General features: G+C 58.4%; 1 non-coding gene across 1 annotated transcript; it reads left to right on the top strand.

Annotated features, from left to right (window-relative positions):
• Positions 1–12,569: 12,569 nt before the first annotated feature.
• On the top strand, positions 12,570–12,688 carry LOC131865017 (5S ribosomal RNA). The gene has a single exon (XR_009363743.1). It is a non-coding gene; the product is annotated as a 5S ribosomal RNA (ribosomal RNA).
• The last annotated feature ends 619 nt before the right edge of the window (positions 12,689–13,307 follow it).

Below are 13,307 nucleotides of genomic sequence, written 5' to 3'. Positions count from 1 at the left end.
TAGGCAATTCCGCTCTTATCCGGTCACGTTTGTGTGCCCGAATTTCGCAAGGCAACCTCCATGGGACATGGAAAAGACTCGAGAAGAGAGCTCGCTCACGGGAGAGAGAAGCCAAGGAGACCACGAGAGTGCTGAGAGTGGGACAGCGCTGAATAGGCGGGAGAAGCCTGCGCGTATAAACGGAGATATATATCCAATTGCAACGAAGGAACGTGCCAAAGATCGAGAACAATGGCAGAAATGCTAGTAACGTGCACTTCGGGACCAACGCATCACCGGAAGACAACCGCCAAACATCGAAAGAGTCGCGATGCTCCGCAACCTACGTGCAAAGCGGTCGCACACCGGGTAAGGGAGTGAGAGCCCCAAACATAGCTGGGCGAGGCGCTCACTCCGCTCTTTAATATCTCGTTAATACCGCCAAGGAAATGGCACAAGCACACACACACAAGCATCCTCGGAAGAGGACAGTTCGAGTGACAGGTCAAATCCAAGAGTTCCGAAGACTACCTCCAGGAACAATCGGGAACAAGACCGATTACAAGTCGTCGAGTCTGTTACTGGGCGAACACGAGATGCGCACAGGAAATCGATCAGCCCTCACAATGGCCCAAGGCCAGAGATCGGACTGCTACGATTTACCCCAACAATCATCGTGCCACTCTTCGCAGAGAGGTGATAGACGCCAACGAGCCCGCGCATAGCAATCGAGGTGTAAAAAGGGCGTTGAAGGCAGGAAGCCTGGACGAAAGAGGCTACGAGGTCACCTCGAAGCGGTCTAAGAATCGGGCGCACTTGGGGCGACTACCAGTGCCAACCCCTTATCCCGCGGTGCGTCCGACACACAGAAATTTCCAAGGCGGCCAAGGAGCCTCCCCGCATAGCAATCGGGGTGTGAGGTTACGGATGCAGCATTGATAGCAATCGAGGTGTGAGGCGAAGGATGCAGAAGTGAGAGCCGAGGGATGTAGCAGAGATAGCAATCGGGGTGTGTGATGCAGAAGAGATAGCAATCGAGGTGTGCGGTGGGAAGGGCCCAGCAGCCAGAATGCATGAAGCGACGGATGAAGCAGTGATGACAACCGGGCTGTGAGGAGAGGAGGGATGCAGCCAAGAAAGCAATCAGGGCTCGAGGCAAGGGATGCATCAAGGATAGCAATCATGTTGTGAGGCGAGATTCCAAAGGCTAAACGTGAGAGGCTGCAGGGTCGACTCAGAGAGGTCTATGCATGTGAGAGGCTGAAAGCAAGGTCGACTCGGAGCGGTCTATGCATCGGGCGCGCTTGGGGCGACTACCAGTGCCAACCCCTTATCCCGCGACGCGTCCGACAAAGAGAACGTTCCAAGGCGGCAGAGGAGGTTACCAGCCGAAGGATGCAGTAGCAATAACAGGTATAGTTCCGCGGCGGCCGAGAAGACTCACCGCATAGGAATCGGGATGCGAGGCGAGGGATGCGGCGGGAAGGCCCCGACGGCTAAACGGAAGAGGCTGCAGGGCCGCCTCGGAATGGTCCAAGCATCGGATGCGATTGGGACGACTACCAGTGCCAACCCCTTATCCCGCGATGCGTCCGATACACAGATAGTTCCAAGGCGGCCGAGGAGCCTCACCGCATATCAATCGGGGTGCGAGGCGAGGGATGGGGCGGGAAGGCCCCAACGGCTAGACGGAAGAGGCTTCAGGGCCACCTCGGAATGGTCCAAGCATCGGACGCGCTTGGGGCGACTGCCAGTGCCAACCCCTTATCCCGCGATGCGTCCGATACACAGATGGTTCCAAGGCGGCCGAGGAGCCTCACCGCATAGCAATCGGGGGTGCGAGGCGAGGGATGGGGCGGGAAGGCCCCAACGGCTAGACGGAAGAGGCTTCAGGGCCGCCTAGGAATGGTCCAAGCATCGGACACGCTTGGGGCGACTACCAGTGACAGCCCCCTATCCCGCGATGCGTCCGATACGAAGATGGTTCCAAGGCGGCCGAGGAGCCTCACCGCATAGCAATCGGGGTGCGAGGTGGGGGATGCGGCGAGATGGCCCCAACGGCTAGACGGAAGAGGCCACAGGGCCGCGTCGGAATAGTCCAAGCATCGGACGCGCTTGGGGCGACTACCAGTGACAACCCCTTATCCCGCGATGCGTCCGATACGAAGATAGTTCCAAGGCGGCCGAGGAGCCTCACCGCATAGCAATCGGGGTGCGAGGTGGGGGATGCGGCGAGATGGCCCCAACGGCTAGACGGAAGAGGCTGCAGGGCCGCCTCGGAATAGTCCAAGCATCGGACGCGCTTGGGGCCACTACCAGTGACAACCCCTTATCCCGCAATGCGTCCGATACGAAGATAGTTCCAAGGCGGCCGAAGAGCCTCACCGCATAGCAATCGGGGTGCGAGGTGGGGGATGCGGCGAGATGGCCCCAACGGCTAGACGGAAGAGGCCACAGGGCCGCCTCGGAATAGTCCAAGCATCGGACGCGCTTGGGGCGACTACCAGTGACAACCCCTTATCCCGCGATGCGTCCGATACGAAGATAGTTCCCAGGCGGCCGAGGAGCCTCACCGCATAGCAATCGGGGTGCGAGGCGAGGGATGCGGCGAGATGGCCCCAAAGGCTAGACGGAAGAGGCTGCAGGGCTGCCTCGGAATAGTCCAAGCATCGGACGCGCTTGGGGCGACTACCACTGCCAACCCCTTATCCCGCGATGCGTCCGATACACAGATAGTTCCGAGGCGGCCGAGGAGGTGGGGGATGCAGCGAGATGGCCCCAACGGCTAGACGGAAGAGGCTGCAGGGCCGCCTCGGAATAGTCCAAGCATCGGACGCGCTTGGGGCGACTACCAGTGACAACCCCTTATCCCGCGATGCGTCCGATACACAGATAGTTCCGAGGCGGCCAAGGAGCCTCACCGCATAGCAATCGTGGTGCGAGGTGGGGGATGCGGCGAGATGGCCCCAACGGCTAGACGGAAGAGGCTGCAGGGCCGCCTCGGAATGGTCCAAGCATCGGATGCGCTTGGGGCGACTACCACTGCCAACCCCTTATCCCGCGATGCGTCCGATACACAGATAGTTCCAAGGCGGCCGAGGAGCCTCACAGCATAGCAATCAGGGTGCGAGGCGAGGGATGCGGCGAGAAAGCCCCAACGGCTAGAGGGAAGAGGCTTCAGGTCCGCCTCGGAATGGTCCAAGCATCGGACGCGCTTGGGGCGACTACCAGTGACAACCCCTTATCCCGCGACGCGTCCGATACACAGATAGTTCCAAGGCGGCCGAGGAGCCTCACCGCATAGCAATCGGGGTGCGAGGCGAGGGATGCGGCGAGAAGGACCCAACGGCTACACGGAAGAGGCTTCGGGGCCGCCTCGGAATGGTCCAAGCATCGGACGCGCTTGGGGCGACTACCAGTGACAACCCCTTATCCCGCGACGCGTCCGATACACAGATAGTTCCAAGGCGGCCGAGGAGCCTCACCGCATAGCAATCAGGGTGCGAGGCGAGGGATGCGGCGAGAAGGACCCAACGGCTACACGGAAGAGGCTTCGGGGCCGCCTCGGAATGGTCCAAGCATCGGACGCGCTTGGGGCGACTACCAGTGACAACCCCTTATCCCGCGACGCGTCCGATACACAGATAGTTCCAAGGCGGCCGAGGAGCCTCACCGCATAGCAATCGGGGTGCGAGGCGAGGGATGCGGCGAGAAGGACCCAACGGCTAGACGGAAGAGGCTTCGGGTCCGCCTCGGAATGGTCCAAGCATCGGACGCGCTTGGGGCGACTACCAGTGACAACCCCTTATCCCGCGACGCGTCCGATACACAGATAGTTCCAAGGCGGCCGAGGAGCCTCACCGCATAGCAATCGGGGTGCGAGGCGAGGGATGCGGCGAGAAGGACCCAACGGCTAGACGGAAGAGGCTTCGGGTCCGCCTCGGAATGGTCCAAGCATCGGACGCGCTTGGGGCGACTACCAGTGACAACCCCTTATCCCGCGACGCGTCCGATACACAGATAGTTCCAAGGCGGCCGAGGAGCCTCACCGCATAGCAATCGGGGTGCGAGGCGAGGGATGCGGCGAGAAGGACCCAACGGCTAGACGGAAGAGGCTTCGGGTCCGCCTCGGAATGGTCCAAGCATCGGACGCGCTTGGGGCGACTACCAGTGACAACCCCTTATCCCGCGACGCGTCCGATACACAGATAGTTCCGAGGCGGCCGAGGAGCCTCACCGCATAGCAATCGGGGTGCGAGGCGAAGGATGCGGCGAGAAGGACCCAACGGCTAGACGGAAGAGGCTTCGGGTCCGCCTCGGAATGGTCTAAGCATCGGACGCGCTTGGGGCGACTACCAGTGACAACCCCTTATCCCGCGACGCGTCCGATACACAGATAGTTCCAAGGCGGCCGAGGAGCCTCACCGCATAGCAATCGGGGTGCGAGGCGAGGGATGCGGCGAGAAGGACCCAACGGCTAGACGGAAGAGGCTTCAGGGCCGCCTCGGAATGGTCCAAGCATCGAACGTGCTTGGGGCGACTACCAGTGACAACCCCTTATCCCGCGACGCGTCCGATACACAGATAGTTCCGAGGCGGCCGAGGAGCCTCACCGCATAGCAATCGGGGTGCGAGGCGAGGGATGCGGCGAGAAGGACCCAACGGCTAGACGGAAGAGGCTTCAGGGCCGCCTCGGAATGGTCCAAGCATCGGACGCGCTTGGGGCGACTACCAGTGACAACCCCTTATCCCGCGACGCGTCCGATACACAGATAGTTCCGAGGCGGCCGAGGAGCCTCACCGCATAGCAATCGGGGTGCGAGGCGAGGGATGCGGCGAGAAGGACCCAACGGCTAGACGGAAGAGGCTTCAGGGCCGCCTCGGAATGGTCCAAGCATCGGACGCGCTTGGGGCGACTACCAATGACAACCCCTTATCCCGCGACGCGTCCGATACACAGATAGTTCCGAGGCGGCCGAGGAGCCTCACCGCATAGCAATCGGGGTGCGAGGCGAGGGATGCGGCGAGAAGGACCCAACGGCTAGACGGAAGAGGCTTCAGGGCCGCCTCGGAATGGTCCAAGCATCGGACGCGCTTGGGGCGACTACCAGTGACAACCCCTTATCCCGCGACGCGTCCGATACACAGATAGTTCCGAGGCGGCCGAGGAGCCTCACCGCATAGCAATCGGGGTGCGAGGCGAGGGATGCGGCGAGAAGGACCCAACGGCTAGACGGAAGAGGCTTCAGGGCCGCCTCGGAATGGTCCAAGCATCGGACGCGCTTGGGGCGACTACCGTTGCCAACCCCTTATCCCGCGATGCGTCTGATACACAGATAGTTCCGAGGCGGCCGAGGAGCCTCACCGCATAGCAATCGGGTTGCGAGGCAGATTATTGGGAAGGGAACCCCCTGGGATGCGGCTCAAGCAGTGCCCAAAGGGACTGGAATGCGGAATCACATCGAGAGACCCAAATGCTATACGAGGGCTCAAATCGAATTATCGATTTGGCCACGACATGGACGCATCGGAACGACTACCTTTGCCGAACCACTCGCAATTGCATCCATACCGAAACCAATAGACATTTCCGTTAGAGCCCTCGCATAGCATTCGGGAATCTCGCATGCCCCTCTAAATCGACCAATGCTGGCGCTCAATGAAAATCCGAGCGCTACCACCGTTCGAGCGCCAGCATTGGTCGAGTTAGAGGGGCACGGGGGAGAATGCTCCAGTCAACACCTCCCCTATATAAGTTATTTGTCCGATTCTCGCACAACCGTAGTCTGCCTCGTCGAATCAAACAACGGTCCCAGATTCCGACTTCCGTTCCGTAGAGACCCAAAAGCTAGATGGAGGCTCGCAAGAAAGAGAGTCGGCGCATAGCAATCGGGTTTCTCGAACGTTTAGGGACCGAGCTCACTTGCGGATAGGGCAAAATCCGCCAAGCAACCCAAAAGCTAGACGGGGGCTCGAATCGAATCGCCTAGGCGGCCACAACAACGACGTGTTGGATCGACTACCAGTGCCAAACCATTCAGCAAGACTAGTCTGTGTCGAGGCCGGATAGAGATTCTCAGAGAGCGCCCGCATAGCATTTAGGAGACCTGCCGCGTCCCTCACACTCGACAAATGGTGGTGCACGTTTATAAATCCGAGCGATCCCAACCCTTTCAAGCACCAACATCGGTCGAGATAGAGGGGCACGGAGGGGGCTGCGTGAGACAACACAGTCCCCTATATAAGTTATTTGTCCGATTCTCACACATCCGAAGAATGGTCATCAAATCGGACAACAGCCCAAACTTCCGACTTCCGTCCCAGAAAGCCCAAGAGCTATCTAAAACGTTCATGGCCGGAACTCGATCGCGGCTATACCAGTCCGCCAAGCAACCCAAAAGCTAGACTGGAGCTCTAGTCGAATCACCTCTGTGGCCATTGCAAGGACGTGTTGGAGCGACTACCATTGCCGAACCATTCCGCAGGTCGAGTCCATACCAAGGCCGCATAGAGATTCACGATGAGCTCCTGCATAGCAATCAGGAGACTTGCCGTGTCCATCACAATCGATAAATCCTGGTGCAAGATTTTTGCATCCGAGCGCTCCAACCAGTCGAGCACCAGCATCAATCGACATAAACGGGCACGGGGGGAGGATGCTCGAGAACACTACCTCCCCTATATAAGTTATTTGTCCGATTCTCAAGCAGCCGAAGTCTGGTCATCGAATCGGGTCAAAGACCACAACTTCCGACTTTACCCACAATGCAAGTCATCGAATCGAACATCGGCCCCCGAGTCGGACTCCATGCGTATGTCAGGTCATCGGACCCAAATTCCGCCTTCCTGCGCATGGCGGGCCATCAATATCAACTCGGTCATCGGACCCAAACTCCGCCTTTTTGCGTATGGCACGCCTTCAAATCGGTCATCGGACCCAAATTCCGCCTTCCTGTGCATGGCGGGCCATCAACATCAACTCGGTCATCGGACCCAAATTCCGCCTTTCTGCGCATGGCACGCCATCAACTCGGTCATCGGACCCAAATTCCGCCTTCCTGCGCATGGCAGGTCATCGGACACAAATTCAGACCTCGCCAATATGCCTACGTATCGAATCGGTCATCGGACCCAACTTCCGACTTCATCCATACTGTAGGGTCTTTGAGGTTGGCGCGGTGCGCTCAACCCAGGGAGTCGACCCATCGAAGCATACACCTCCCCTATATAAGCTATTTGTCCGATTCCCACACCTGTGTAGTTTGCACCTCTGACCAGGACATCGACCCCAACTTCCGAACTCGACTGCAACGACGGCACCAGCGCCTTGGTGCGCACCTTGCGACGCACAGTCCCAACATTCGCCTTCCTGCACATGGCAGGTCATCGGACCCAAATTCCGACCTCGCGAGTATGCCTACATATCGAATCGGTCATCGGACCCAACTTCCGACTTCATCCATACCGTAGGGTCTTTGAGGTTGGCGCGGTGCGCTCAACCCGGGGAGTCGACCCAACGAAGCATACACCTCCCCTATATAAGCTATTTGTCCGATTCCCACACCTGTGTAGTTTGCACCTCCGATCAAGACATCGACCCCAACTTCCGAACTCGCCTCCAACGACCGAACCAGCGCCTTGGTGCGCACCTTGCAACGCACAGTGCCAACATTCGCCTTCCTGCACGTGGCAGGTCATCGGACCCAAATTCCGACCTCGCGAGTATGCCTACATATCGAATCGGTCATCGGACCCAACTTCCGACTTCATCCATACCGTAGGGTCTTTGAGGTTGGCGCGGTGCGCTCAACCCGGGGAGTCGACCCAACGAAGCATACACCTCCCCTATATAAGCTATTTGTCCGATTCCCACACCTGTGTAGCTTGCACCTCCGATCAGGACATCGACCCCAACTTCCGAACTCGACTAAAAAGACCGCACCAGCGCCTTGGTGTGCACCTTGCAACGCACAGTGTCAACATTCGCCTTCCTGCACATGGCAAGTCATCGGACCCAAATTCCGACCTCATGAGCATACCTACTAATCGAATTGGTCATCGGACCCAACTTCCGACTTCATCCATACCGTAGGGTCTTTGAGGTTGGCGCGGTGCGCTCAACCTGGGGAGTCGACCCATCGAAGCATACACCTCCCCTATATAAGCTATTTGTCCGATTCCGACACCTGTGTAGTTTGCACCTCCGCTCAGGACATCGACCCCAACTTCCGAACTCGCCTGCAACGACCGAACCAGCGCCTTGGTGCGCACCAAAAGTGCGCACTTTTGGAGGGCACTTTTGTGCGCTCCAAAGGTGCGCACTTTTGGAGGGCACTTTTCTGCGCTCCAAAGGTGCGCACTTTTGGAGGGCACTTTTTGGAGGGCACTTTTCTGCGCTCCAAAGGTGCGCACTTTTGGAGGGCACTTTTTGGAGGGCACTTTTCTGCGCTCCAAAGGTGCGCACTTTTGGAGGGCACTTTTTGGAGGGCACTTTTCTGCGCTCCAAAGGTGCGCACTTTTGGAGGGCACTTTTTGGAGGGCACTTTTCTGCGCTCCAAAGGTGCGCACTTTTGGAGGGCACTTTTTGGAGGGCACTTTTCTGCGCTCCAAAGGTGCGCACTTTTGGAGGGCACTTTTCTGCGCTCCAAAGGTGCGCACTTTTGGAGGGCACTTTTTGGAGGGCACTTTTCTGCGCTCCAAAGGTGCGCACTTTTGGAGGGCACTTTTTGGAGGGCACTTTTCTGCGCTCCAAAGGTGCGCACTTTTGGAGGGCACTTTTTGGAGGGCACTTTTCTGCGCTCCAAAGGTGCGCACTTTTGGAGGGCACTTTTGTGCACTCCAAAGGTGCGCACTTTTGGAGGGCACTTTTCCTGTGCTCCAAAGGTGCACACCTAGGTGAGCACCTTCGACCACACCTTGTAGCACACCAAACTCTGACTTTCGACTTCATCCGCAATGCAGGGTCTTTGAGGTTGGCGCAATGCGCACAACCAGGGGAGTCGACCCATCAAACCCAACACCTCCCCTATATAAGCTATTTGTCTGATTCTCATACATGCGTAGCCTGCAGGAGCAATTAGGACATCGACCCCAACTTTCGGCTTCTAAACGAAAACAAGGTCTTTGAGGTTGGTGTAATGCGAACAACTAGGGGAGTCAACCCATCAAACCCAACACCTCCCCTATATAAGCTATTTGTCTGATTCTCATACATGTGTAGTCTACAGGAGCAATTAGGACATCGACCCCAACTTTTGACTTCTTAACGAAAACAAGGTCTTTGAGGTTGACGTAATGCGCACAACCAGGGGAGTCGACCCATCAAACCCAACACCTCCCCTATATAAGCTATTTGTCCGATTCTCATACATGTGTAGCCTGCAGGAGCCATTAGGACATTGACCCCAACTTTTGACTTCTTAACGAAAACAAGGTCTTTGAGGTTGGCGTAATGCGCACAACCAAGGGAGTTGACCCATCAAACCCAACACCTCCCCTATATAAGCTATTTGTCTGATTCTCATACATGTGTAGCCTGCAACAACGATTAGGACATCCACCCCAACTTCTGAATTCGTCTGCGTTGACCGCACCAAAGGTGCACGCCTTGGTGCTCACCAAAATCCGACTTCCGACTTCTTCTGCTATGCGGGGTCTTTGAGGTTGGCGCAGTGCGCACAACCAGGGGAGTCAACCCACCGAATGCAACACCTCCCCTATATAAGCTATTTGTCTGATTCTCATACATGCGTAGACTGCAGCAATGATTAGGACATCCACCCCAACTTTTGACTTCTTAAACAAGACAGGGTCTTTGAAGTTGGTGCAGTGCACACAACCAGGGGAGTCGACCCATCAAACGCAACACCTCCCCTATATAAAGCTATTTGTCCGATTCTCATACGTGTAGTCTGCAGCAGCGATTAGGACATCGACCCCAACTTCCGAATTCGTTTGCATTGACCGCACCAAAGGTGCACGCCTTGGTGTGCACCCTGGAGTGCACTTTGGTGCTCACCTCGGTGCACACTTTGGTGTGCACCTCGGTGTGCACCAAAGGTGCGCACCTTGGAGCGCACCAAAGGTGTACACTTTGGAGCGCACCACATAGGGTCTTTGAGAGGTTGGCGCAGTGCGCACACCAAGGTGGGTGTTGAGGTGCGTGCCGAGGTGGGTGGGTGCTAGGGTGCGCTCCATGGTGGGTGCCAGGGTGGGTGCGTGCTAGGGTGGATTCCAAAGAGGGTCATAGGGTGGGTGCCAAGGTGGGTTGGTGATATAGTGGGTTCAAAGGTGGGTACTAGGGTGGGTTCCAAGGTGGGTCACAAGTTGGGTGCCAGGATGCGTGGGTGTTAGGTTGGGTGCCAAGGTGGGCTCCTGCGTGGGTGGGTGCTAGGGTGGGTTTCAAGGTGGACGCGAGGGCGGGTGCCAAGGTGGGTAACAAGTTGGGTGTTAGGATGGGTGAGTGCTAGAGTGGGTGCCAAGGTGGGTGGGTGCTAAGGTGGATGCCAAGGTGGTTCACAGGGTGGGTGGGTTCTAGGGTGAGTTCCAAGGTGGGTCACAGGTTCAGTGCTAGGGTGGGTGTCAAGGCGGGTGTCGAGGTGCCTGGGTGCTAGGGTGTGGATGCCAATGTGGGTCATAGGGTGGGTACTAGGGTGGGCTGCAATGTGGGTGCCAAGGTGGGTAACATGCTCGGTGGGTTCTAAATTGGGTGCCAGGGTGGGTGTGCACCCACCTTGCCCGAGGTGGGTGCCAAGGTGCCAGTGTGGGTGGGTGCTAAGGTGGATGCCAAGGTGGGTGAGAAGGTGGGTGATAGGTTGAGTGGTAGGATGGGTGGGTGCCAAGATGGGTCACAGGGTGGGTGCAAGGGTGGGTAGGTGCTAGGGTTGGTGTCAGGGTGGGTGGGTGCTAGGTTGGGTTCCAAGGTGGGTGCGAGGGTGAGTGTCAAGGTGGGTCACAGGTTAGGTGCTAGGATGGGTGAGTGCTAGGGTGCAAAGGTGCCAGGGTGGGTGCTAGGATGGGTCGATGCTAGGGTGAGTGGCAAGGTGGGTCCACAAGTGTCAAGGTGGGTGCCGAGGTGGGTGCCAAGTCGGCGACTGCTATGGTGGATGCCAAGGTGGGTCACGGGGTGGGTGCCAAGTTGCTAGGTTGGGTTCCAAGGTGGGTGCCAACGTGGGTGCTAGGGTGCGTGGGTTAAAGGGTGTGTCACAACGTGGGTGCCAGGATGGGTGCGCACCCACACTGGCCAAGACGGGTGCGGGTGCAAGGTTGGGTTCCAAGCCCGGTCACAGGCTGGGTGCTAGGATGGGTGGGTGCCAAGGTGGGCACCAGGGTGGGTGCACCCACCCTGGCCAAGGTGGGTCACGGGGTGGGTCCTAGGGTGGGTAACGGGGTGGGTACTAAGGTGCGTGCCAAGGTGGGTCATAGGGTGGGTGCCAAGGTGGGCACCAGGGTGGGTGTGCACCAACCCTAGCCAGGGTAGGTCACGGGGTGGTTGTCGGGGTGGGCGTCAAGGAGCCAAGGTGGGTGGCAAGTAGCCAAGTTGCGTGCCAAGGTGGGTGTCGGGGTGGGTGCCAAGGATCCAAGGTGGGTGCCAAGGAACCAAGGTGGGTGTCTGGGTGGGTGCCGAGGTGGGAGCCAGGGTGGGTCCCAAGGTGAGTGCAAAGGTGGGTGCCAGGGTCAAGGTGAGTGCCAATGTGGGTTCCAAGGTGCCAGGGTCAGGGTGAGTGCCAATGTGGGTTCAAAGGTGCTAAGTTGGGTGCGAGGTTGGGTGCGAGGGTGGGTGGGTGCCAAGGTGTGCTAGGTGGAAGCCCGGGTGGGTCGGCATCCCATGGGTGTCGAGTTGGGTGCCTGATGGGTGCTTCTTGTCAAGTTTTAGTCGTCGGGACTCATTTCGAGCCTTAGAGGTCGTTTCTTGTCCGGTTGCCCTGTCTTCGACCTGGGAACCCAATTTTGGTCCTCGGGTCCCATTTTTTTTTGTCTCGCATCCCACTTTTGGCCTGTGGCCTTTTCGGGGTCGATTCTCGTTTTGGGCATCAGAGCATGTTTCTTCTCCTAAAACCCAATATTTGTTTATTAAGTCTCGGAACACATTTTTGTTCTCGTGGACCCATCATGGGTCTTGGAACGCATTTGTGGTCCTTGGGTCCCATTTTGCATCCCGAAACTTGTGTTTTGGTGCTTGATCCCTATTTTGGGTGCCCACCTTGCACCAAGTGCGCACCCGGGGCAAACCGAGCGCCTTGGTGCACCGGGGCAAGATCGAGCGTGCACCCGAGGCGCCCCGAACATGCACCAAGGTGCACTCGGCCCACATGTGAGCGCAGGTCGTTGCGCCCGAGGTGGTGTGTGGGCACCGCGTTGCAGACGGGACACTGCACGCACACGACGCCCCCTCCAGGTGCACGCACGTAGGCCGGGCCGGGTGCACACCCGACGCCCTAGCAAGGTGCGCGCACCCGGGCAGGGCTCACACTTGGCGAACGGGGCGCACTTCGCGAGGGAGGGTGTGCACCTCGACGGGGGTGGGTGGCCGGGGTGGATTCGCACGTGGGTCGCGGTTTGCTAAGTACACACTGCGACAAGCTCATAACGGGTGCGATCATACCAGCGTTAGTGCACCGGATCCCATCAGAACTCCGCAGTTAAGCGCGCTTGGGCCGGAGTAGTACTGGGATGGGTGACCTCCCGGGAAGTCCCGGTGTTGCACCCTTTTTTAGTTTTTCGCCGGGCGTCGCAATGCTATTTGAATAAACCTTTTGCCCGTTTGCGTTCTCGTCGGGGCCGGGCCGGGCCGGGGTGCGCTGCCCGCACTACCGCGCGCGCGGGGGGCGACACCGAGCGCGCACCCGAGGCGCCCCGAGCACACAGGCCACGGTGCAACCCGGGCGTTGTGCGCGCACCCCGGTGCGCCCGAGGTGCTGCGCGCGCACCCAGGTGAAATCGGTGTGCACCTCGGCCAGTGCGCGCTCGGTCGAGTCGCGCACGTTGGCCAAGGTGCACGGTGATGTTTCTTACTCTAAGGTTCCGCACCAGACGCCCGGGACAGGTGAGCGAAGCTGGGCGGGGCCGGGTGCGCGGCCGGGGCAGGTGCACGCAGCTGGAGAGAGCTTTGGAGCACACTTCGGAGCGCACCAATGATGCGCTCCATTCAAAAGTTTCCTGAAAAGGCAAAAAAAGTTGAGATTATAGAATTTCCCACTTGAGAGATTGTAAAAAAAAAAAATTTAAAATGAAGGAAACGCGGGTGCCAAGGTGTGCGCAGCCCAGCCAAGGTGTGCGCACCAAGGCGCCCACCCTGGCGAAGGTGCACGCAAGGTGCGCACCCGAGG

This window comes from Cryptomeria japonica, unplaced genomic scaffold, assembly GCF_030272615.1.
Source record: "Cryptomeria japonica unplaced genomic scaffold, Sugi_1.0 HiC_scaffold_100, whole genome shotgun sequence".
NCBI classification, from domain to species: Eukaryota; Viridiplantae; Streptophyta; class Pinopsida; order Cupressales; family Cupressaceae; genus Cryptomeria; species Cryptomeria japonica.
Note: the sequence above shows the minus strand (reverse complement) of the source record. Positions and strands in the feature narration are given on the sequence as shown.